This window comes from Penaeus monodon, unplaced genomic scaffold, assembly GCF_015228065.2.
Source record: "Penaeus monodon isolate SGIC_2016 unplaced genomic scaffold, NSTDA_Pmon_1 PmonScaffold_21944, whole genome shotgun sequence".
Lineage (NCBI taxonomy): Eukaryota > Metazoa > Arthropoda > Malacostraca > Decapoda > Penaeidae > Penaeus > Penaeus monodon.
This window is the reverse complement of record NW_023651861.1, coordinates 1-4,765: the sequence shown is the minus strand read 5'-3', so window position 1 is coordinate 4,765 and position 4,765 is coordinate 1. Positions and strand designations below refer to the sequence as shown.

The 4,765-nt window shown below is 41.0% G+C and overlaps 1 pseudogene; it reads left to right on the top strand.

Annotated features, from left to right (window-relative positions):
• The first annotated feature begins 260 nt into the window (after nucleotides 1–260).
• Nucleotides 261–4,707, top strand: LOC119570109 (annotated as a pseudogene).
• Nucleotides 4,708–4,765: the final 58 nt, after the last annotated feature.

Sequence of the window (4,765 nt, the reverse complement as noted above, 5' to 3'; positions counted from 1 at the left end):
CACTTTTTCTTTTCCTTACGTATTTATTCTTGTTTTAAATTTAAAATCTTAATTAATTTTTATTGTTAATTTTAAATAAAATTCTTTTTTAAATTTAAATTTTAATTCATCCTTATTTAAATTAGTTGTTAAAACCTGTCTTTTTCCCCCTTTCCCTTTTCCCTCCTCGCAAAGCGACGGTGGGAAACCCTAGAAGAGCCCAAGGAGTCTTCTTTGATTTGGGGTTGTTTTTAAAACCCCTGACTCCCCTACATGTACAGTGTCTGGATGCTTCGTCACAATTCAGACGTCGGTCGTATGGAGCTCATGGCCACCTGTTGGACAAGCTCCCCAAGCTTTACAAGCGGCCGATACCGAGCCTACCCCGGCAAAATTTTGTGCTTGATACCTTGCGGGTCGTGTCCCTGGGTTGGGGTCGATCTGGGCAGTTTGGTAGTTATGGTTTTTTTAGGGGGGAGTTTTAAAAATTTGGTTCACAGTGTCAGAGCCCAGGTTTTTAACATTGGGACGGCCCCCAACAAAGGGATATTCATGCAGGTAGATATTCATATAGTTATGGTAAAAAACCCAAAATGCAAAAACGATTTATTAAAAATAGACTACGTTTCGAAATTACCTAGTTTCCATCTTCGGGTGGAAAGATAGATTTTGAAACTGTAGTTCATTTTCAAAATCTAGTTTTGCTTTTTGGCTCTTTCTACCATAGTATCGCACGGAAGGTATTTTACCTTTAATATATTATATGCATAAAAAAATGTTTATTCATCAAACAGTTTGTTAATTTATATTGTCAGACATTAGAGAGTTTTGATTTTTTCTGTGTATAAAAGTCCATAATATAAAAAATTTTGGGGGGGGGCTTCTCACCTTTAACAACGTTAAATATTTTTTTTTTTTTTTTTTTTTTTTTTTTTTTTTTTTTTTTTTCGTAATGTCTTTTTCCCACCAGACCCAAAGGCTTCCACTCCCTTTAAAGGGGATCCCGGTGTATCCATCGTGACGTCAACCCTTCAAACATCCTTCTAGATGAACGGGGTAACATTAAATTTTGGACTTCGGGATCTCGGGAGACTAGTCGATTTAAGGAAAGTCATGCGGGTTGGGGCGGCATACGGCGGGGTTCTTGTGTGGTTGTGTCTATGAAAGAGTGTTAGGTTTTTTCCAATTTTCCCTGTTTTGATAGGGTTTTGAACGGTTGAGTAATTTTTTGGAAAATTTAAGCTTTGATGTCCGTCAGTCGGGAGACCATCCTCATGCCATAATGACGTCTTTATAATTGGCTTCTTGCCTGCTCGAAGTTGTCTCTAAAAAGTTGTGTGCTTGTGGGTCCAGCTGCATTCTTTTGAAAAAACCCCTCTCAAAAGGGGGTTTAAAAGATCATTTTAGCCTATTATCTAAAAGATTTTTTTGTGATCAGCTTGAGTGAAAGCAGAGAAATTTTATTTGTTTTGTTGCTATCTTTCCCTTGTACCCGACACGTTTGGTGTAAGCACGGGGGGGCTCTTTTCATGTTGGGTTAATGTTAGAATTATAGTCTTAGATGTTTTTGGGAGTTTTTTAAAAATTTTGTTTATTTGTTTTACTAAAAAAATTTTTAGGCATTATTTAAACTCTACATTTTAAATTATTAAGAATATTTTTTTTTCGTGCTTTAATAAATGGCATTGCCCCGGTACTGTTAGAAATTTCCTTTGAGTTGGAAAAATTCCTCCCTTTCCCTTTTATTTTATTTTTATGGTCGGTTTTTTCTTTGCAGCCCGAAAGGATGACCCGCCCGACCCCGCAAGCCGGGTTATGATAATTGGTGAGTTTGGAGTTTGGGAACACCTAGTAGAGCTTTCTACAGGCAGTTTCCATATAAAATTGTCGCAATGACTTGAGGTTGGGTCCTCGTTTTTGGGTTTTTGGTTTTCTTTTCTCTTTCTCTCTTTCTTTTATTTCTCTTTTTTTCTGTCCCCCTTTTTTTTTTTTTTCTTTTTTTTTTTTCTTTCAGTGTTTTGGTTTCTCTTTCTTTCTTTTTAAAATTGTCTTTTCTATTTTTTCTCTTTTGTTTTATTCTCCAGCCTTATTTTCTTATTTTGGTGCCTTTTTCTCTTTCTTTTTCTTTTTCACTTTCTTTTCACACCCTTTTTTCCTTTCCTCCCTTTTCTTTCACTTGTTTTATTTGTTTTTTATCCTGTTTTTATTTCACTTTTTCCCTCCCCCTTCCCCACCCCCCTTAATCCCCCCCTTTTGTTGTCTTCCATCCTTCTTTCTTTTTTGTTAATATACAAAGAATATTTTAATTGTATTTTCATTATTGTAACGAATCATATACCCCACGGTGTGACAAGGTTCTACAAGACGATCCACCCTCTCTTCCCAAAAAAGGGAAACTTTAGTCCTGAATTTTGTGAATTTTTTAAAGATTGGTGAGTTCAGATTCATTATTTTTTTGTATTTTGCGTATCTGGGGTTTTTTAGTTTTTTTTTTTTTCTCTGTGCCCTTTAGAAAGTGGGTAGGGCAGTGGCGAACACTTGTTTGCAAAGGCTATGTCCCCCGTTTGCATTTTAAGGTCCCCCCAGTTGACTCATTATTTTGCCCTTGATTTAGATTGGGTTTGTTTTTTTTTTTGTTCTAATGTGACGTAGGTTAAATTTTGAATACATGCAAATCCATGTCCCCAATTTGTACTAGACCAAAAGGGAACCCCCCCAACTGATTTAGATTTGTGTGAGTGGGAAGACCGGCTATCAACAAAATCTTCCCACAGAAATTTTGTAAGAGTTTGTTAAAAGATAGGCAAGATGTTGGATTTTTTTTTCTTTTGAAAATTTAATTTTTAGTCACAAAAAGATAGACTTGGGATGGTTATTCACCCTGTTTATGCTTTATTTCAGGGTGTCAAATTAAGGACTGTTTGGAGACGATGTATGGATTAAAAGACCCGTCATGCTTGTTTTTTTTTTCGGTTTCATGTGGGGTTTTGGGTTTTTTTGGGTTTTAAAACATTTATTCTCTCTCTCTCTCTCTCTTCTCCTCTCTCTCCTCTCTCTCCCCCCCCTCTCGCCTTCCTCTCTCTTTCTCTCCCTCTCCTTCTTTTCTTTCTCTCCTCTTTTCTCTCCTCTTTCTCTCCCTCTTTCTCCCCTCTTTCTCTCCTCTTTCTCTCTCTCTTCTCTCTTTTTTCTCTTCTCTCTCTTCTCTCTCTCTCTCTCTCTCTCATTCATGTAGACAGATATGATGATTTCACAGCTGGAAGTGTGTAAGCCTTTATAAGTAAACCATTCCGTTTTCTTCCATTTTTTGCAGCCTTATTAAGGAATACCGCCAACGCCAAAGTACAAGAACTACTCGACTACCCCATTATCAAGAAATATGAAAGTATGAAAGTGGAGTCTCAGCTTGGTTTAAAGGTCTGTTGCTAAAGGGGAAGTATGCTGTTGTAATAAGGGTTATGATGATAACAATTCCAACTTAGATTTATCAATGGTGTAATACTTGTTTTCATTGTTGCAGTCAGGGAAAATCAAGTTAGTTTTAAGTTGTGAGGTTGTGGTATTGATTTATAAGGTTGAAGTAAATCTTATCTTAATTTTCTATTTTCTTTCTTTTTTCTTTCTTTTTTTTAATCATGTCAGATAGAAAGTACGATCTCTTCCACATTGCAGAAGTGTGCCGCCAGACGGAAGACAAGGTTCGGAGCTCCCTCAGAGAGTAAGTATATTTTCCTCTCCCTTTACTCCCCCGAGCCCTCGCCGGCTCCAAAACAGTCGACCCCCAAGTGCCCCCAGTAGTAGTGGGGGCGGGGGTGGGGGTGGAGGGGGTGGTGGGGGAAAATGACTCTGCACCCCCACCCCCCAACACCTGTTGCGCCCCGAATGAGGGGGTCGCACTCCAGAGGCGCACAGCCACGACCGCGTAACCATATCCCTCTGCAACCTCAGTTACAACAATTGCAACATGATCAGCAAACCCAAAAACAGCTACAGCATCACAACAGCAGCAACAGGAGCAACATCAAAAGCACGAGCAGCCCCCTGTGCAGCAGCTCCACTCGCCCCAAAAAAAAGCAGTCACCAAAGCAGAAGCAGCCGTCACCACACAAACACCACCGGGAGCAGAATGGTGACAGCATCAATAGCCCCAGGAGAAGTGGTGGCAGCAGCGCAGCAGCAGCAGCAAACAGCAGCAGTAGAAGCAGCAGCAGCCCGCAATGGCAGCAGCAGTAGCAACTGCAGTAGCATCAGCAGCAGAGCCCAATGGTGGCAACGGTGTGGTTAGTCGGTCACCGCTTCCAGCCTCTCCCAATTGACCCGCGCCGTATCTGCTTCGCCATCTCGTTCGGGCCCCCCCTGTCACCTGCCCCCTCTAGGGGGTACTCAGCCTCCCCCCTCCAGAGATCTGTTCCCCCTTCTGCTGTCCCCCCCCACTCGTACCCAGGAGTGAATACATGGGTCTTTTTTCCCATCCTGCATCATCAGTCATCATCATCATCATCAGTATGCTGTCCCATTGCCCCCCACAAACATTTTCTCCATTAAAATTTTTCCCCAAAGCCTTACTCACAGGCTTATAGCCAGTATTCAAATCCATACACCCAAGTGTTTCCTCCTCGTTCAAGTCATAGTAGTTTTTATAATAACGTGTCCAGTAGTGGTCGGGACATCCACAGTAGTAGTAGCAGTAGTGATCATTCATCAAGCTCAGGAAGCAGCAGTACAACTACCGTCTGGGGGGGGGCGGGGGGATGGAAAACGAGGCCCGGGGTCCCCGGGCGGGGAATGG